This window comes from Eufriesea mexicana, unplaced genomic scaffold, assembly GCF_001483705.2.
Source record: "Eufriesea mexicana isolate 0111107269 unplaced genomic scaffold, ASM148370v2 scaffold752, whole genome shotgun sequence".
In the NCBI taxonomy this organism is placed as follows: domain Eukaryota; kingdom Metazoa; phylum Arthropoda; class Insecta; order Hymenoptera; family Apidae; genus Eufriesea; species Eufriesea mexicana.
The window spans coordinates 492,031-514,591 of record NW_016908891.1 but is presented as its reverse complement, the minus strand read 5'-3'; the positions used below and the strand labels follow the sequence as shown (position 1 = coordinate 514,591).

Below are 22,561 nucleotides of genomic sequence, written 5' to 3'. Positions count from 1 at the left end.
CGTTATAATAATTATTATTTATGATATATTAATTTATTTATTATATATATTATAGTATATTACAATTATATGATATTATAATATACATAATTATATCACATTATAGTATAGAATATGTGTATGTAATAGCATACACAATTATATAATATAATGTTGGCATATATTATTATATATTACTATATATATTGTATATACGTTATAATATAATAAATAAATTATAATTATAATATATGTTGTATTAATACATTAATATTAAGTAGTATTAAAAATATATTATTAGCGAACTAATTGTAAATTAATTAGGAAAATGTTGTATATAAGAAATATAATAATATGTACCATGTTTGTGCATTATGGTTTTAGTTGCAGTGATAATTCGTCTTTGTTCATTTTTAATTCCACGTTTGAAAGGAATTTCCGGTTAAAGAAGTAAAGGACCGTAATAAATCGCAACATTTTTCCCTGGTAAGCAAACAAATGCTTGTTCCAGAGGGTTGGAATATTTTACCGAGTACTCACAATGAGATTCTGCAAAGTTTAAAGGACGAAGTTTAACGAATCTTAAATTCCGCTGCTTTTCTCACGTGAAACCGAGGCTTGGCTAATTTTATCGCTTGTTCGAGACTTTCCCTGCTATTTTTCGTTCCACCATGCGACATCCTCTCCCGCGAAATCGCAGAAATTCGATGTTTCCTTCTCACCGATACACAAATATCAACGCTCTCTTCTCCATTTTTCACGTTTCTCGAAACTTATATTTCAATATTAACACCGCAATTTTTATTCTTCTATCTTTTCATTTCACAGAAAATTTGTCAAATAAAATTCTAAGCAATCTTAACAATTTAAAAAGTTTTTTAAATATCGAGATATTAATTTCCAGGAATTATTTCCTTAATTAATACCTTACAATCAAACAAAGATGTATGAGTGTATGAGTACATGTATGTGTGTCACGTAATTTATCATAAATCGATATCTCGACGAACAGCAACAAAATGAAATATCCCTGAAGACTTTAAAAAATTTTCAAAACATCCAAAAATTAATTTCCGAAAATTATATTCCTAATTATCACGTTACAATCAAACGTTGATATAAGTTATATAGTTTATTATAAATCAATATTTCGATGACCATAGATGACAGGAAAAATCATCCCCAACAAAATGAAATATCCTTGAAGACTTTAAAAAATTTTCAAAACATCCAAAAATTACTTACCGAAAATTATTTTCCTAATTATCACATTACAATAAAACGATGATACACGTTATGTAATTTATCATAAATCGATATTTCGATGACCACAGATGACATGAAAAATCATCCCCAACAGTGCTACGCCCCCGTGATCCCTTTCCATTTTATTCTATTTTCTAAACCAAAGTTGATCGTCTCAACTCCTAACGTTCCCATTTATTTTTCATTTTTATTTCCTTTATCCTACATGCATTCCCGTTTCTTCTTTTTTCCTTTTAAATAGCTAAACGTATATAATAGAACAGCAGCCTGACCTGACCTGACATCATCCGATTTTTCTTCCGGGACTCTCCTCCGCGGCTAATGGAAACGACACGAGCAATGCGTGCGGATATGAAAAATAGAATCCCCTGGATCTGTCGCGAAATTATACCTGAAACGTTAATTACTCGGTCGGAAAGCGGCGTATCGGAGAATGTGGCTGAAAACTCATCGAAATAGAAAAATAAATTGTTCGGTAAATTAAACGTCTCCCAGAATAAATATCCATAATACTATTCGAAATTTTTCCAAATAGATTCTAACCTCGAAATAGGTGTATTCATGTCACGCTATTAAACCATATTTTCCTTTTTCAGATTTATTTATCCGAACTCCAGAACTTTAAATTCTTTGTTCTTTATTTAATTCCATATTCTTTATTTAATTTGTAAATTAAACGTCTCCCAAGATAAATATCCGTAATACTATTGGAAATTTTTCCAAATAAATTCTAACCTCGAAATAGGTGTATTCATGTCACGCTATTAAACGATATTTTCCATTTCCAAATTTAGTAATCTGAACCTCAGGACTTCAAATTCATTGTTTTTTATTTAATTCTTTATTCTTTATTTAATTTGTAAATTAAACGTCTCCCAAGATAAATATCCGTAATACTATTCGAAATTTTTCGAAATAGATTTTAACCTCAAAATAGGTGTATTCATGTCACGCTATTAAACCATATTTTCCTTTTTCAGATTTATTTATCCGAACTCCAGAACTTTAAATTCTTTGTTCTTTATTTAATTTGTAAATTAAACGTCTCCCAAGATAAATATCCGTAATACTATACGAAATTTTTCGAAATAGATTTTAACCTCAAAATAGGTGTATTCATGTCACGCTATTAAACGATATTTTCCTTTTTCAAATTTATTTATCCGCACCCCAGAACTTTAAATTCTTTGTTCTTTATTTAATTCTTTATTCTTTATTTAATTTGTAAATTAAACGTCTCCCAAGATAAATATCCGTAATGCTATTCGAAATTTTTCGAAATAGGTTCTAACCTCGAAATAAGTGTATTCATATCACGCTATTAAACCATATTTTCCTTTTTCAGATTTATTTATCCGAACTCTAGAACTTCAAATTCTTTGTTCTTTATTTAATTTGTAAATTAAACGTCTCCCAGGATAAATATCCGTAATACTATTGGAAATTTTTCGAAATAGATTCTAACCTCAAAATAGGTGTATTCATGTCACGCTATTAAACGATATTTTCCATTTTCAAATTTATTTATCTGAACCCCATCTCAAAATAGGTGTATTCATGTCACGCTATTAAACGATATTTTCCTTTTTCAAATTTATTTATCTGAACCCCGGGACTTCAAATTCTTTGGTCTTTATTTAATTTTTATGAAGTTCGTATATTCGCGATAAATTCTTGAATATTTCTGTCCACATTTATTTGTCTAGGGTGGATATAGTACATGGGGCAATATGCTAATGTTTGTTATCCGTGAGTCATAGGTAACGCAGAATTTTCAGACGATCGGTATGTCTATAGTAAACTATCAAACAATACCATTTTCCAAATTTACTCCTTCAGAATTAATACAGCATATATAGTAATCTCCTGCCAAAAATTTATCTATGTATTATGTATGCATTATCATTTATACACGAGTCGCTCATTTGACGAATTAATTAAATACAAAAATTTTTAAATTTGACTTCTTTTTCTATTTTTGTATGACACCCAACGACGAAAATCACGAGAAAAATTGACATTTAAACTTCAAAATGCTGCCATTTTTTTAATTTTCGAAATTTCGAGGTTCACGTGTTTCATGATATAGCTGTATTCATATTAATCAAGATACTTTTTGGCTTTTTCGTTTCGGATAATCAGATGGGCCGAAATCACGTCAGATATTCGAGCCTATTTATAAAATCACGATTTACCTAATGTCTAATTTCCTTATTTAATTTCTTTGCCTAATTTTCACAATTTTCATTAATTTCGTTAAAAAAAAAAAAATTGGAGGTATTCTCCAAGTGTAAATAAATCCAAGTGCGAAAACTGAGTGCCAATATGTATCACGGTTTCCTTAGAAAAAATTCGCAAAGAGCCGATTTTTATAGGCCGGATTACGGTGCCCCCTTAAAAAAAGGAAAGACAATCCTCGACATCTTTTTATCTTTTTACCTACCCCAACGATCCTCTCAAAAAATCACCTCCACTTCCATCGTCTTTGACCAAACTTCTCAGCCCGACCCCCACCACGGCGCCACTAATCTTCAGACCAGCGACTCGGCCTTCCAAACACCCCCGGAGTCACCCCCTCGCTCTTCATCCAACGGCGTCGTTATCCAATTACCCCTCCTCCTTCTCTCTCTCTCTCTCTATTTCCCTCTCTCATTGTATCTCTGTTTATCTCTCTCAGTGGATGTTTAATATCGACGAAATCGCCGGGCTGCAGAGGCAAGGACGATTAAAAATGGACGTCCGGGGTGCGCGTGGGCCTTTAAGAAGGAAGAGACAGAGACGGAAGGACGGGGACGGGCGTGGGAGAGAGAGAGAGAGATCGGGGTAAAAGCGGCGGACTGCTCTATTGTGCGAAACTGTGTCACAGGGACTCGGCTCGGCGTCCGTAAGGCAAGAGTGCAAAGTGAAGAGCGCCTCTCGCCGTCCATTTTTCATCTCCAAATGATTTCTGCGTCGTATCATTGTGCACGAAACACTTCTGGTCAGGGAAATATGGCAGATGGAAGGATCTCCATGGCCTCGCGGAAAATCGGAGACTTCGACGTACAGGCCTGTGCAAAGGTCTTAGGCTGGCTAACCTAGATGGACTTCTGACGGAGCTTCGAGATATGGCTTTAGGGCACGTTTTCAGCTGTCGTTTGTCGGATGAAAGTGGATCTTAATTCTTTTCTCCTATTTATTTTCACGATTTGTATTATTTTTTCAGGTTAATGATCTGTGCTATATTTTATGAGAGTGTTCTGATAGATTGAAAATGGATAAATTTGGAAATTGGTTTTATGGAGGAACATTGAACATTGACGGGAAATTTGAATCGAATTTGTTAACACGTTGCTCGAGAATGTTGGCTAACCTAGAAGGTCTTTTGACACAGGTTTTTTCTTTGCTATTTATAACAATGATTTGTATTATTTTTTGAGGTTAATGATCTGTACTATATTTTATGAGAATGTTCTGATAGACTGAAAATAGATAAATTAGGAAATTGATTTTATGGAGGATATGATATTGGCGGGAAATTTGAATTGAATTTGTTAACACGTTGCTCGAGAATGTTGCCTAATCCAGAAGGTCTTTTGACACAGATTTTTTCTTTGTTATTTATAACAATGATTTGTATTATTTTTTGAGGTTAATGATCTGTACTATATTTTATGAGAATATTCTGATAGACTGAAAATAGATAAATTAGGAAATTGATTTTATGGAGGATATGATATTGGCGGGAAATTCGAATTGAATTTGTTAACACGTTGCTCGAGAATGTTGCCTAATCCAGAAGGTCTTTTGACACAGATTTTTTCTTTGCTATTTATAACAATGATTTGTATTATTTTTTGAGGTTAATGATCTGTACTATATTTTATGAGAATGTTCTGATAGATAAAACTGTAATATTGTGGAAATAAATTAGAAAATTGGTTTCGTTGAAGACTGATCAAATTGGCGGGAAGTTTGAATTGAATTTATTGCTCGACAGTATTCCAAAATTAATTAAATTTAATTTGCTGTTAAAGGAACAAATTTCTGGCCCTTTTATCAAATATTTTTCGAGGAATGGTAATGGAATTGGAATAACGTGAATTATGCAAGTATACATTTGGAAAGTGGTGGTATTTTTATTTGCTAGGAGGTTCCTAATTTTTGCACAGCTCTGTACACCTGCAGCCGACTTCGTTTGCCGCTGTTTGTATCGCGAACGCCGGAATTTTTGCGATTTTTCGTCCTACTTATGCTCGTTACCGGTTTGTCAACTGTCCCGATTTTTTCTTCTCTTCGTGTCTTACTTGTTAATTTTTAGCGATGTTTTCGCACAGCTCGCGTGTTTTATCTTTCAGCGTGACGAATCGATTCGGGAAGTGGCTTTAAGGCGGACGAGTAATAAAGATCCTTACGGAGGAATGGGGAAAAAATGTTCTTCTCACGATGAATCGACTGGTAAACTTTACATAAATCAACGGCCAGAAATAGACGAGACCTACCCCCTGCCTTTGGCTCGAACGTCACCCCGGAATACCCTGCAGCAAAGAAGAAATCCGGTCTCGTAAACCTCTTAAAGTCAGTGAAACGCAGACAAAGAACCGTAAAAGGTGGCCGATTCCGCTGCACCCCTGAATCGCGCAGCTCATGAAAATCACACCTAAACTTTCGCCCGACCGCACCGGTAAAAAGTTCGATGAAAACGGGACCTTAAAAGGCACCTCAAACCCCTGTCCTAACATAAACTCGCCATTACACTGGGTCAAATCGATATTATCTAATTCTTCTCCTTTTTTTTTCTCTCTCGGCTTTTTTTATTAATACGAGAGATTCAAAGGGTAGTAACAAGGCGTTAATCGATAAATCTGTTCTCTAATATACCATGAGAATTGATCGATTCAGGAATAACTTTTGGAATAACTTGTTTACGGATTTGTCGAGTTTTCGTTTGGCGAGTATAGTTGACTACTGCGCGACGGATATTTACGTCGATCGGCTGACGATTATTCTTATCTATTGGTCGACGAATATTTTCGTACATTAGACACCACCGAGTATTCTCGTCCATTGGTCGACGAGTATTTTCGTCCATCTGTCGACGGATATATTCGACAATCGGTTAACGAGTATTCTCGTCCATTGGTCGACGAGTATTTTCGTCCATCTGTCGACGGATATATTCGACAATCGGTTAACGAGTATTCTCGTCCATTCGTCGACGAGTATTTTCGTCAATCGATTGTCGAGTATTTCCGTCCCTCTGTCGACAAGTATTTTCGTTCATCTATTCATGGATATATTCAACAATCGGTTGACGAGTATTTTCGTCCATCCGTCGACGGATATATTCGACAATCGGTTGACGAGTATTTTCGTCCATCACTTGTTACGTATTTTTACCCATGATCCAACGAAAATATTCGTCTACCATTCACCAATTTTCATTTTCATCCATTACTCAACAAATTATCTGGTCCATGATTCAATAAGTAATTCAATCTACCATCGGACAAATAATTTCAACCATCGTTCAACAAATATTTTCACCAATCATTCGATCAATATTTCCATTCATCGTTCGTCATTTTCGAATGCTAAACAGCAGGTAAGTTGAACGGAAGTTCGCGGTACGTGCGTTCCTGCTCTCTTTTCGCGAGGAAGCTTTTCATAGTCGCTTTCTCTATCCTTCTTGCTGCTGTATACTACAGCCCATGTGCGTGTATATATCGGAAGATTTTCGCGTTTCGTAACGAACTTTTCAATACCGTGAAAATTCCCCGAGCGAGCGAACGATAAACGAGAAATCGCTCCTCGAGAAAATCCTTCTTCGTGCTTGTTACTTAGCACTTGACTTTTACTAAGCACCTTCTCAGTTTCCATACACCCATCCCTCCTATCATTCAAGTCTTCTTCATTTTACTTGAACCACGAATTAAATAAAAATTATATATCTCTCCCAAACTTCTTATATCATTTTTAAATTCCTCCTATCTTTTTTATTATAAATTTTCTCCTAAGTATGATAACCTCGATAACAGACTACAGATACCAAAAATAAAATTCATATTATTCGAAAAAAATATTGAAATTAATATTAAAACTTGGAAACTTTAATCAATCATATTTATAAAATCAAAATGAATATTTATAAAATTTAATAAAATCAATTTTATATAACGAATATAAAAATAAATAATAAACCCCATTCTAATAACATTTACCTATATTTTCATCCTCATAGGCACAAGATCTATCATAAATATTTAACCAAGAAAGCATCTCAAAATCCTAACCTAACCTAACCACCTGAAATCCACCTTATCGCCTGAAATCCATCCCAAAAATTTCTGGGATGTTTTATGATTTCCAGGAGTTTAAGATTAACGAACAAGATGGCGATGATCTAACGACAAAATTGCTAGACAAATGCAAATGTAAATTTTTGCAAAATAGAAAACTTTATTTTCGTTTTATGCGAATTTTCGTGAAGATGATCGATAGAGCATAGGCCTGGCCGAAAATTCGCCTGGACACGTGGAGGAGAAAGTCTGGCGAGGCTGTTAAATCTAGCAAAATCATATAATCCTCAAAGCAATTTCTATTACGCGACGGAAATTGAATTACTATTCGCATTACAGGCGGACCGACTTATTCGCTTAGCCAGGCCACCTGACATTTTCTTCTCCTCTTTTTTCTTCCACTCTCTCTTTCTCCCTTTCTCTCTTTTTCTTTCTCCTTTTTATCCGCTCGTGTCGCTGAAATAAATTGCACTTACTAAGTGCTGCGAGGAGTAATTTTTGCGCCAAGATATTGCGTTGTTATCGTGATATATCCGCCAGATGAGTTACAACTGTGAGAAAAACCAGTGAAAAAGAGGATAAGAGGGTGAGTGAATAGAGAGTAAAATAAGGGTGAAAGAGGGGTGAATAAGGGGACGATATGAGATGGGTGTATTGTGATTAATTGACTACTGAAAATTGTCGAACGTATTTGCAAAGAAAATTGTTGATATAATTATTGCAAAATTATTGGAATAATATTGGAATAATTATTGGAAAATTATAATAACATTTTTCTCACTGCTTTACCGAGAGTCCATTTTGTTATTAAATAATTATATGAACAACTTGCATGCTCACCTGGACGAAATTTGCATTGTACTATGTGAAAAATCTTCCATTGTAATTTGCACAATTCATTTTTGGAAATTTTTATTTTCTAGCGGGAGATTATTTAATAAACAAAAATAAAAAATTGAATAATTATATAAACACGTTGCATACTTATGTGAACGAAATTTGCATTGTACTATGTCGTATTACATTATGTGAACGATCTTCCATTGCAATTTGCATAATTCATTTTGAAAAATGTTTATTTTCTAAAGGAAGATCGTTTAACAAACAAAAATGAAAAATTGAATAATTATATAAACATGTTGCATGCTTATGTGAACGAAATTTGCATTCTACTATATTCTATTATATTTCTCGTCAATGACCTTCTATTGCAATTTGCATAATTCACTTTGCCAAATTTTTATTTCCTAAATAAGAGTCGTTTAAGAAAATAAAATAAGAAATAGAATAAAATAAAATAAAATAAAATAGAACGGAATTTGCTTGGTAGTGTATCCTATTACACTGTGTGAACGATCTTCCATTGCAATTTGCATAATTCACTTTGTCAAATTTTTATTTTTCCTAAAAAAAGAGTCGTTTAACAAAATAAAATAAAATAAATTAAAATAAAACGGAATTTGCATTGTACTATATCCTATTATACTAAGTGAACGATCTTCCATTGCAATTTGCATGATTTACTTTGCCAAATAATTTTTTTTTCCAAAGAAAATTGTTTAATAAAATAAAATAAAAAATAAAATAAAAGGAAATATGCATTGTAGTATACCCTATTATACCGTGCGAACGATCTTCAATTGCAATTTGCATAATTCACTTTGCAAATTTTTATTTTCCCTAAAAAAGGGAATATTTTATTTAACGAAATAAAATAAGAAATAAAATAAAATAATCATCGACGGATATAACGTCGTTACGTGATTCACATAATCTCAGCGGATACCTCCCCGTAGGTAGTGGAAGGGTTAATGGTCAACGGAGGAAGAGATTATTCGATCTTTTAATTCCAAGTCGAATTTCCAAGTTCGCAAGTTTTCCCTCTCCCTAAAACTCGCCACGATCGTTCAATGCTCTCTGCTTTCTCCTCGAATTACTAAAAGTCACCGGATTTCTTAATTTACAGAGATTAAGCAAAATTCGCGAGGACTTTCAGCTCCACCCTCCGCGCGAAATTGCATCATTCAAGCCCCGATTCTAAGGAATCCCTTGATTTCTGTTTTTAACCCCGGCCTCCGAGTTTTTAACTATCTTTCATCCCTTCGTCCGCTTCTTCCCTCGTTAAATTGACAAAAAACGCGAATTTCCTTCTTTGCCATCCAAGTTTTTTCAGCCACCGGTAATTCCTCCGAATCGCACGAAATTTTCGCAACTTTTCATCCCTCGTTTTGCATAACTTTGCACAAACATTCGTCCCTTTAATTTTCTCTCCTCTTCCAATCTCCGCTCTGCATCCGACTTTAAGTTTCTCGAATTACAGACAAGATTAGGTTCCCTTATCGTTCCCCTCTCTACAGAATTGCAAGAAATTCTCACCCTTTATTCGGGCTCCTCGCATTCGCGCGAATTGTCGAATATTCATGTTTCAGTAATTTTTAATTGGATATTTCGAAGCTTCTTTCGGTGTGATTTTACGAAATTTTGTAATTCTTTGGGTATTTGGAAGTTAAGAATATTAATCGAATTTTTAATTCAATTTAGGAAAATTCAATTTCCTTTGGCTGCTATCTCCGTGGAATTGCAGGGGGAATTTCAACCCTCTTCATTTGGAGAAGTTACAAAATTTAGCAAATTTTGCCCTGCTGTTATTTGGGGTTTGAATTAATTCAAAAATAAATAGAATTTTGTGCAAATATTCACCCCTTTCGCTAACTGAATTAGTAAAAATGAAGAAATTTCCCTCTTCAGGATTTTGGTATAATATATAAAGTATAAATATTAATTTACTTCTGCAGAATTCCATTTAGAGATTTTAAGTATTAAAAATGTTTTCATTTTTCCCTTTAATTTGCAAATTTATTATATTACAGCATGGATAAAATTCTCTTACGAGCAGACCTCCCCACGAGTCTCCAACCCTTAAAAATTTATAAATTATTGTTTTCAATAATCAAATCTCCAAAGCACACCACAAATAAAATTCTTTTCATATGTGAAATTCATAAAATTGCGCTTCCAACCCCACGAATTTTGGAAAATAACTAAACTACCCCTTTTAAGCCTCAAATTATCCAAATTACAACACAGATAAAATTCTTTTCATATGTTAACTCCACAAAATTGAACTTGATTATTCGATCTTTTAATTCCAAGTCGAATTTCCAAGTTCGCAAGTTTTCCCTCTCCCTAAAACTCGCCACGATCGTTCAATGCTCTCTGCTTTCTCCTCGAATTACTAAAAGTCACCGGATTTCTTAATTTACAGAGATTAAGCAAAATTCGCGAGGACTTTCAGCTCCACCCTCCGCGCGAAATTGCATCATTCAAGCCCCGATTCTAAGGAATCCCTTGATTTCTGTTTTTAACCCCGGCCTCCGAGTTTTTAACTATCTTTCATCCCTTCGTCCGCTTCTTCCCTCGTTAAATTGACAAAAAACGCGAATTTCCTTCTTTGCCATCCAAGTTTTTTCAGCCACTGGTAATTCCTCCGAATCGCACGAAATTTTCGCAACTTTTCATCCCTCGTTTTGCATAACTTTGCACAAACATTCGTCCCTTTAATTTTCTCTCCTCTTCCAATCTCCGCTCTGCATCCGACTTTAAGTTTCTCGAATTACAGACAAGATTAGGTTCCCTTATCGCACCCCTCTCTACAGAATTGCAAGAAATTCTCACCCTTTATTCGGGCTCCTCGCATTCGCGCGAATTGTCGAATATTCATGTTTCAGTAATTTTTAATTGGATATTTCGAAGCTTCTTTCGGTGTGATTTTACGAAATTTTGTAATTCTTTGGGTATTTGGAAGTTAAGAATATTAATCGAATTTTTAATTCAATTTAGGAAAATTCAATTTCCTTTGGCTGCTATCTCCGTGGAATTGCAGGGGGAATTTCAACCCTCTTCATTTGGAGAAGTTACAAAATTTAGCAAATTTTGCCCTGCTGTTATTTGGGGTTTGAATTAATTCAAAAATAAATAGAATTTTGTGCAAATATTCACCCCTTTCGCTAACTGAATTAGTAAAAATGAAGAAATTTCCCTCTTCAGGATTTTGGTATAATATATAAAGTATAAATATTAATTTACTTCTGCAGAATTCCATTTAGAGATTTTAAGTATTAAAAATGTTTTCATTTTTCCCTTTAATTTGCAAATTTATTATATTACAGCATGGATAAAATTCTCTTACGAGCAGACCTCCCCACGAGTCTCCAACCCTTAAAAATTTATAAATTATTGTTTTCAATAATCAAATCTCCAAAGCACACCACAAATAAAATTCTTTTCATATGTGAAATTCATAAAATTGCGCTTCCAACCCCACGAATTTTGGAAAATAACTAAACTACCCCTTTTAAGCCTCAAATTATCCAAATTACAACACAGATAAAATTCTTTTCATATGTTAACTCCACAAAATTGAACTTCCAATCCCAAGAATTCTGAAAAGTAACTAAACTACCACTTTCAAGCCTCAAATTCTCCAAATCACACCACAGATAAAATTCTTCTCGTATGTGAACTCCACAAAATTGAACTTCCAATCCCTAGAATTCTGAAAAGTAACTAAACTACCACTTTCAAGCCTCAAATTCTCCAAATTACACCACAGATTTCCAATCCCAAGAATTCTGAAAAGTAACTAAACTACCACTTTCAAGCCTCAAATTCTCCAAATTACACCACAGTTAAAATTCTTTCCATATATTAACCCCACAAAATTGCGATTTTAACCTCTACAATTCGCAAAAATAATCGAACTACCCCCTTCAACCCTTAAATTCTCCAAATTACACCACAGATAAAATTCTTCCCATATGTTAACTCCACAAAATTGCACTTCCAACCCCTCGAATTCTGAAAAATAACTAAACTACCCCCTTGAACCCTTAAATTTTCCAAATTACACCACAGATAAAATTCTTTCCATATATTAACCCCACAAAATTGCGATTTTAACCTCTACAATTCGCAAAAATAATCGAACTACCCTTTTTAGCCCTCAAATTCTCCTCGCACCACAGATAAAATTCTTTCTCCGCCCGAACCTCGCAAAACATCACTCCCAATCCCTGCTACCCCTGGAATTCTCGAAAAACGACCGAGCTAACCCTCTGAACCCCTGGAGCTCTCGAAACCACGTCAAAAATTAAATCCTCTCCGCGAATCTTCCTCTCTCTCTCTCCATCCCTCACCGACTGGCAAAAAATCCTACAGCATCCAACCCCCATTATCCTCCCTCGTTCCACACCGCGTGCAACATGTCTGCAACACGTAAAAAAGCCGGCTGAAGCCGGCTGTAACCGTTGTAACTCGATTAATCGCGGCAAGAACGAGGCATCGTCTCGTAGCAAGGGTTTACTAGCCCTCGGTAAAAGGATCCGTCAAAGTTGCGAAAAGCCGATAGTTCTGCCATTAATTCCGCTTCGTTAGAGGTTCGAGCGTGCTTCACGCGTGCTAGAGTGCAATCGCGGAGAGAATAAGAGACAGAGACAGAGACACCGACGGAGAGAGACAGACTCGAATTAATTCTGTTTTGCAGAGAAGTGCGCTGCAGTGCAGCCAATTGCATCTTCGAGTGTCTCGAGCCCGTGTTTCACCCTGTTCCAACGACGGCCTCGCTTCTAATTAACATAAATACCCGGACAGCCACGGTTTACAGAGAGTTCATTGTGCCGGCCACTCGCCGGCCTCTTCGCAAATATTGACGCACGTTGGATTTCATGGACGGATTATGGTCGCAGGAAATGGGGATCGATGGGGTTGGACCGGGGGTGGTTATTCCGTTCGCGATTGGAATACTTGGTGGAAAAATTTGTCCTTTCCTTTTGTGATTTTTCCGCTTGTTTTAACTGATGTTGCGACGAAGGGATGTGCGAATATTTTGAAAGAATCGAAGGGTGGGTGTGAAAAGTGAGTCTTCTTGGCTGCCATATTTGATTTGGTGTTTGATTATTACTAGTTGGCAACTTTAACACTTTGCACTCTAAAAGGAACCTTCAGCCGCCATTTTTTTTTAATGCTATAATTTAAATAAGGAATTAGAAACGATAACTATTAAGAACTATACACGAAATATTGTAAATTTAATGTTTCTATTCCTTTTATTATTAGGCAGCCTAACCTAACCTAACCCTTTGCACTCCAGAAGGGACACTCAGTCGCCATTTGTTTTAATGCTATAACCTAAATAACGAATTAGAAACGATAACTGTATTAGGAAAAACTATACACGAAAGACTGGAAATTTAATTTTTCTTTTCCGTTTATTATTAGGCAATCTAACCTAATCTAACCCTTTGCACTCCAGAAGGGACCCTCAGTCGCCATGTTTTAATGCTATTATCTACATAACGAATTAGAAACGATAACTGTATTAGGAAATAACTATATACGAAAGATTGGAAATTTAATCTTTCCTTTATTATTAGTTTTATTATTAGGCAACCTAACCTAACCTAACCTTTTGCACTCCAGAAGGGACTCTCAGTCGCCATTTGTTTTAATGCTATAACCTAAATAACGAATTAGAAACGATAACTGTATTAGGAATAAATATACACGAAAGATTGGAAATCTAATTTTTTTTTTATTATTAATTTTATTATTAACCTACCTAACCTAACCTAACCCTTTGCACTCCGGAAGGGACTCTCAGTCGCCATTTGTTTTAATGCTATAACCTAAATAACGAATTAGAAACGATAACTGTATTAGGAATAAATATACACGAAAGATTGGAAATCTAATTTTTCTTTTATTATTAATTTTATTATTAGGCTACCTAACCTCACCTTTGTACTCAAGAGGGGATTCTCAGTATCCATTCTCATTATGATGCTCTGCAAAAGTGAAATCACACTCATCGCAGCGTTTTCAAAGAACCGTGAGTCAGAAGAAACTATAAAAATTCGTTTCCATGTAACGACACGTGGCGACACTTCTTAAATGTATAATCCAATTGTTATTTTAAAGCTAATAACACAGATGGTCCGAGACCTTTGCACGGTACTATATAAGGAGATACAGATATTTTCAAACGTGATTAATTAAAATTACAGTTCGCTGACGTCGCTTAAATATGTACATAATATACACTGAAAGAAGGAAGCTAAGTAAATTTACGGTAATTATATAAAAAAGGAGGGTTTCACCGATTTCGACGATTTTTAAATATCTTATAAAAATCGAAATTTCGAAGAAGTGTTTCCTATACATTTCTCCATTGCACGGCCTTAGTTTTCGAAATTTTTCCACCAAAAGATCGCTACTACTACATTGAATCCTATCTACACGTCCTTCTATTATCTCTAGTTTCCACAGATACCAACATGGCGACCAAGATAATGTATAACGTGTCAAGAAAATTGGACGTAAATAAACAAAATTATTTTTATTCAATATAATAAAATAAATATACAAATTGCCCGTCAATTTCATTATACAGATGAATACGTAGCCTAAGTATAATATAATAATACGTGAAATGAAGAGACCTAACCTAACTTAGTCCTAGTACCTAACTTATTACCAGTACTACGATTACAGTACTACTGTTGCTGGGTCGCCCTGTATACACAGGGAAAAGTTATTCGAAACTTCGATTTCTATACTATATTAAAAAATCGTCAAAATCGGTGCCCCCCTACCCCTCCCTTCCCTTTCCAATTATTAATAATTACCGTAAATTTTATTAGAATGATATGCGAATGGTATGGTACGGTAAGGGACCTAACCTAACTTAATCATAGTATCTACCTAACATAATTATCAATACTACAATTACAGTACTACCGTTGCTGGGACCCCCTATATATATATAGGGAAAAATTATTCGAAATGTCGATTTCTATACTATATTAAAAAATCGTCAAAATCGGTGCCCCCCTACCCGTCCCTTCCCTTTCTTATTATTAATAATTACCGTAAATTTTATTAAAATGGTATGGGAATGGTATGGTACGGTAAGGGACCTAACCTAACTTAATCACAGTATCTACGCAACATAATTACCAATACTACAATTTCAGTACTACCGTTGCTGGGGCCCCCTATATATATATTCGGAAAAGTTATTCGAAATTTCGATTTCTATACTATATTAAAAAATCGTCAAAATCGGTGCCCCCCTTCCCCTCCCTTCCCTTTCCTATTATTAATAATTACCGTAAATTTTATTAGAATGGTATGCGAATGGTATGGTACGGTAAGGGACCTAACCTAACTAAATCATAGTATCTACGCAACATAATTACCAATACTACAATTTCAGTACTACCGTTGCTGGGGCCCCCTAAATATATATAGGGAAAAGTTATTCGAAATTTCGATTTCTATACTATATTAAAAAATCGTCAAAATCGGTGAATTCACCCCCTCTCCCCCCTCCTCCTGCTTCCCCGTTTCTAAATAATTACCGTAAATTTTACTAGAAAGGTATTTACGTATCACCGGGACGTTTATTTTCGTTCGCAGCTAAGCGTTGAATCTGTCTACGTCGTAAATAGCGCGTAGGAGAGAATGGGACACGGATAATTCGGGGTGTAGGGGGGTGAAAATTTCAGTGGAACACTCACCGTGAGGAAATCCAGGAGAACGCAATCGATGAACCACCAGTAGTAGAATATTCGAGTCGAGCACCGTCGCTCAACCTTGCGCCCTCTTCTTGGTAATTCACGCAACGCCACTTCTCTGAAACGGTAACAATAGAAACGTATATAGAAAACTGGCTTTCGAGGCCTCGCTTCTCGCTGGATATCCGACAAACGGAGAAGGAGGTGGAGGAAAGGAACGTTTTGTTTCGAAGCTAACGATATACCGCGAATTGATCCGTTGCCTTACCGTTTGGGCCCCATTGGCACGTGGCATGGACAACAGCAACGTGGGACACGTTGGACACGTTGGGAAACGCCGAGACAGGTCGAGCCATTACGTCCGAACGCGGCGAAGAACAACACGGAACTGAGACAAAGGCATCGACGAAAATTGACTGAGTTGGAATCAGTGATGTTTACATTCCTATCTACGCCGCACGGCGCACGTGATGCTCAAGTGTTTCGGATGGTTTCCATAGGACACGGATCACAGGACATTGTAGGCGAGGGGGATTATATTTAAATTTAAACACACTGAAATTTGTATAATTACTGGAGGAATTGAGACTACGTTGAGCATGTATTCCAATTATTAGTGTGATAATTTCTGTATAATTATAAATAAAATATAAAATAAAATAATTACTAAATAATCGATAATTGTGAAAATGAAATTTAATATAGAAATGAAAATTCGCATTTAGGAATAATTTAGAATCTTTTTTTTAGAGAATAAAATAAAAATAAAATAAAGATTAAAAAATATTTAAATTAAAAGATACTGAAATTTGTATAATTAATGGAAAAATTGAGATTACGTTAATTATGTATTCCAATTATCAGTATGACGAATACCGTAAATAATTATAAAATAAAAATAAAAATTTAATAGATAAATAAAAGAATTCTCTAAAATTATTGCTTCAGAATCGCCACAAATTTTCTTTCTAAATTATCATATGACTAAAATATATAAAATCGGATAAATGTCCGATTTAAACATACTGCAATTAAAATATTAAAATCAGAAAGCACTCGAATTAATATAAATACCATAACTGAACATACGTAACTTGAGAAATTAAAATTATTCCAATTCCCAATATTCCAAACCCTAAAATAAAAATTTGACAATAATCAGAGATATATTGCAAAAATAAAATGCGAATTTAGAATCGTTTCAGAATTCTCATTCCAACTTGCTATTTAACCCAGTCCTATTTCAGAATCATCGTAAGTATCAGAAAAGGAGATCACGGGACGAATTTAAATCAGAATCCTGCTGCAGCCTCCGAGACATTCAGAAAGGAAAGTGAATACGGAAAAATAGCCGGAGAATCGGATGGCCAGGTAGATTACAGTCGCCATCTCCTTGGAATGATTTTCTTAAGCAGCGTGCCTCGAACCGGAAGCAATTTTTCCACTGTATTCCGTGCCTTCGTCTGCATTCCGAATGCACCGACCGGATTCACCACGGTTCACTAGCTCGATGCATTACATCCGTGGAAATCCCTGCGTTTCGCTTTATTACGAGACGAAAAACACTGGGTATCACGGCTATGGAATCCCAACCTATCCACGACCCAGTAACCATCCTCCCTTAAAAACGATGAATGAAATTGCTCTCCAGACACTCCTCGCATTCCGCCATTTTCTCCCCAGATTCCCTTCTTTTATGGATCCAATTCGGAAATTACTAGTTTCGAGTCACGAAAATAAGCATACAAATATACGAGACTGGTATTCCAATTGTGCATCAAGACGATGAACTTTCTATTCAGATTTTGCACTTTTGCAAATTTTCTGCGGGGATTCTAGAGTTATTTAGTCTTTTCTGGGGAATCGACTTGGAAGTTAAAGACTGTAAGGTTTTGGTGATGAAATTTTTAAGGAATTTCTCAAATTCTCTAATATTTATTTCAAAATTTTCATATAGACTTGCTTTTTTAAATAAAGCTCTGAATTAAAAGAAATAAAATTTCTTTCTTGGGTTTTCCAATATTTCTTGAAATTTTTATATCATTCTATAATTCCTAGAAAATCAGTACAAAATTACTATCCCATATATAAGTTATACGATAAAATCCTAACCTCCAAGTTTACGTAATTGTCTGAACTCACGATGTGTGATCCTATATTCGTATAAAAATTGCAATAAAATTTTGTAAAACATTGTTATTAGAAGAATATTGTGTAATAAGACGCACGTAGTAAGCAGAAAATTCGATATCATTCTGCAAAATTAGAAAATAATTCGACGATGTATATTAAGCGATACAAGGTTTCCTTTACTGGAGATATGGACCGTGGTGGCGCTAGTGAGTTAAACGGAAAACCTTAATCAATATTTCTCTAATATACAATGTTATAATATATTTTTCCATGTAGAATTTCAAACGAAACATGGTTTACCAACCTAATGGGATCATTGTGCACACATAGAAATCAATTTTTAATTTTTTTTTTCTTTTCACCCCACAGTTGAAAAGCTAAACTAAAAATTAAACTAAATTGGCTGCATTTTCGACAATTCTCGATATTTTTTCATGAAAAAAATCGCATGTACTCCTTAAATATAGGTCCAAATCATGCCACAAATCCCGACACAATAATGTCCTTATGGTTCCTTAAAAAAAATCTGAAAAATTGACCTCTAGACTAGAGTACCCCCTTAATAAAGAATGTTTCTGGAGAGAATGGCAAATTTTTCGTTGATTCTCAAGACACGAATGGGTTAATGAAAGGAATTCGAGCGCAGAATTGGTAAGTCCCAGGCATCCTAGCCTTCTTCCAGGACTGCCAACGTTACTCGAGGATTACCGCGTATCCGTGGAACACGCTATATTCCCCGTAGCATGACGCGACGTCAGGAGTAAGCTGATTCTCTCGGCGTTTAATCATTGCTGAACAAGCTGCAGATTCCTTCTACGCTCGGTTATTCCGTATTAAGATCCTGCCATGCCAGCCTTTCGACGTCCCGACCATCACGATTCTACGCGTACGGTTATTTATTTCCCGTGCACGACCATTTGCCAAACGATCAGGCTTCGATCGCAAGGCAGAGGGAAACATTTTTCTCCGATAAACGATACATATTTTATCGAGTATTTTTCTGCAAGCTATTAGAGGAAACACGTCGTTAAAGAGCGGTGAAAGGCGTGACTGTACTGCATGAAAGGAACCTTTAGGTTCTCCAGTCTTCCATTTCTTTAAATCACGTATTTATGCTCTTTGGCATAAATGGCGTTAAATTTCTGTTTTTATTATTATCAATTGTGGGAAATGTTAATTGGGCCGGGTTGACAGGATAATTAATTGTGTGAATTGATTATGTATACGTAAAAATTTCAGGTGTAGAATGTTTGACATATATAGGGTGTATTTTGATACCAGAATTTGGGGAAATTTTTAGACGAAGCAGGTTAGACACTTATAGGGTATTTTGGTAATAAAATTTGGGGAAATTTTTGGATGTAGGAAATTACACATTGACAGATTATTTTAGTATCAAAATTTGGAGGAATTTTTTGGTCTTCAACGAGATTCGATGTTTCTTTGATTTCCTTATTTTTTAGATGATATTGCATTGATTTATATTATGGAATATGATAAATTTTTGAGACACGAGTAAACTGGATGGCTGAATAAATTCATAGCGGTTCTGTTTAGATCGTGAGTTTTCTTTTTGAAAGATTTTTTCTGTCCTTGGAAGTCATAGTATAACAACCGGATAATAGCGAAATCGACTTTCACGCGAGTACTGCAGTTTGTGTCGAGAATTAATAAAATACGATTCTTAATATTTGTGCAAAATAATAAATCGACGTAAGTATATTAGACAAGTAGATAAATTAATTTTACAAAATAAAAATTTTCTTTAATTTTTATAAACAATCAAAATTTTAACAATTTTGTTGTTCCATTCTGAACCTCCCAATTGACAGTAATATTAAAAAAATCACTATTATATAAATAATACCATAATTATATAATTATTATATCATTTTATATCGAATACTGAGTATGAGTCTTTACAGAGGCCTAATTCGTTAATGTAAATCGCTATTTAAGTCGTCTAGTGTAATTAAAAATCCCTGATCTTTGAAATTTTCTTAAAAATCGCACACTTTTACATTCGTTGAAAATTCTTCAAACCACTCTCTACTCCAGCGCCCCACTTCCTTCCTCGGAGGAAGTTCCGGTTATGAAACACTGGTCTCTAGATAGCGGTCGATCACGACATGATCCCTCTCCCATTCATTTCGACGGAATTTCAGATACGGAAAACTCGCATGGAAACTACGACAGACAGTTTCGATCCGACGATGGATCATTTGGACTTCGATCGATTGATGGATCATTTGGAATTCGGTTGAATCAGAAGGAAAATATACACTATACCAGATATGAAAAATAAGGAAGGTGAAGAGAGAGGAAACTCGCGTGAAAAATTCGATCAGATGATGGACCACTTTTGGAATTCAATCGAATCGGACGTAAAAGATAAGATATACGAAAAGTAAGGAAGCTGAAGAGAGGGGAAAACTTGCATGACAAATTAGATTGGATGATGGACCACTTTTGGAATTCGATCGAATCGGATATAAAGAATACGCTATACCAGATGCGAAAAATTAAGAAGGTAAAGAGAGGGGAAACTCACGTGAAAAATTCGATCGACTCGGACCTAAAAGATACGAGATACGAAAAATAAGGAAGCTGAAGAGAGGGGGAGGCGTGGAAAATTCGATCGAATGATGGACCACTTTTGAAATTCGACCAACTCGGACGTAAAAGATACGAGATACGAAAAATAAGAAAGCTGAAGAGAGAGAAGGAAACTCGCGTGAAAAATTCGATCGAATGATGGATCATTTTTGGAATTCGATCGACTGGGATGTAAGACATAGGAGATGCGAAAAGTAGGGAAGGGTAAGAGCGGAAAGGAGGAAGAACCGCGTGTTTTCGCATCGACACACCGTTGACTCATCTCGATCCCGGCTCGCGAGGAATTATCCTTCGATCGTGCGAGCCTAAGGATTAACGCGTTTCGCTTGCGTCGCGTCATCGTTCTTTGTTGCGATGAGTTCCCTCCTCGATTTCCGGTTATTTGCAGCGCCATCGTTACCCGAGGCTCTGCAACCGCGGTACCAACGCGACGCTGTGGTATGCTTCTTCGATACTCTATGCAGAGGAGGAGCTTTAACGCGATAATGGACGCTTTCTGCATTCCCTTCTATAATAGATATACTTTTCTTTTTCTTTTTTTCTTTTTTAACCTTTGCAAGCTTTTTCGTTTCGAATTTTACTTTAAATTTTAAATAACAGACGTTTCCTTCCCAATGCTATTTTTATATTTTTTCACATCAGTTTTGGGTATGCATGTACGTGCATTTTATTTATTTAACAAATTTTTTTAACTTTTGCAAGCTTTTTTGTTTCGAATTGTGCTTTGAATTTTAGATAACAGACGTTTCCTTCCCAATGCTATTTTTATATTTTTTCACATCAGTTTTGGGTATGTACATACGTGTATTTTATTTATTTATGTATATATTTTTAAACTTTGGAAGCTTTTCCGTTTGGAATTGTGTTTTGAATTTTAGATAACAGACGTTTCCTTCCGAATGCTATTTTTATATTTTTGTTTACAAAGGTTTTTGGTATGTACGTACGTGTATTTTATTCATTTATTTATATTTTTCTTTTTTTAATGCTTTGGAAGCTCCTGAATTTTAAATAACAGACGTTTTCTTTCGAATGGTATTTTTATATTTTTCTGACCCCTTTTATGTATATATGTGTGTATTTTATTTTTTTTTTTATTTTAACCTTTGGAGGCTTCTTCTATTTGGTTTCGTGTTTTGTATTTTAGGTAACACATGTTTTCTTTTTAATTTAATTTTTTCAGATTCATTTTATTTACATATATATATATATGTATTTTTCTTTTTTAAAACCTCTGGAAGCTTATTTCGTTTGGATTGGAACTTAGTATTTTTTTAAATTTTTGGATATTTATTACTATATTATAAAGGAGACAAGAGCTATGAATATTAAAAATTTCGAGATTAAATCTCCTTAAAAATTAATCACCCCATAAGAAGAACCCCTAAAATTTTTAACTTTATACCTCCCCAAAAAATTCTCCAAATTTGTTTTACCTTCCAATCCATTCTCATGTGAAGCAGAATAATCATCTTTTCCTTGTCACGAGCAAAATAAAAATTAAAAAAGTAGAGAATTTGAACAAATAAAAGGATACAAGGTAATCTGACGTTTCGTAGTCGGTCACTTTCACAGAAGACTAGTTACTATTATTGACTTTTTCATCCAGCCAGTAATTAAGAACGCTGTCAGTGGTCCATTAAGGCATTATGAACCGCTTCGACGATGCTAAGGGGCAAGTTTCGCAGCCTCCGAAAGACTTTTAACAACCACGAC

At 34.9% G+C, this 22,561-nt stretch overlaps 1 protein-coding gene across 2 annotated transcripts in view; it reads right to left on the bottom strand.

Annotated features, from left to right (window-relative positions):
- Positions 1 to 22,561, bottom strand: part of Rap1 (RAS oncogene family member Rap1) — an 89,716-nt gene that overhangs the window by 19,736 nt on the left and 47,419 nt on the right. For both annotated transcript variants that reach the window (XM_017898803.1, XM_017898802.1), the window contains exon 2: positions 16,100 to 16,214. The gene's annotated coding sequence lies outside the window, so the exon portion shown is untranslated. The remainder of the gene's footprint in view (positions 1 to 16,099; positions 16,215 to 22,561) is intronic.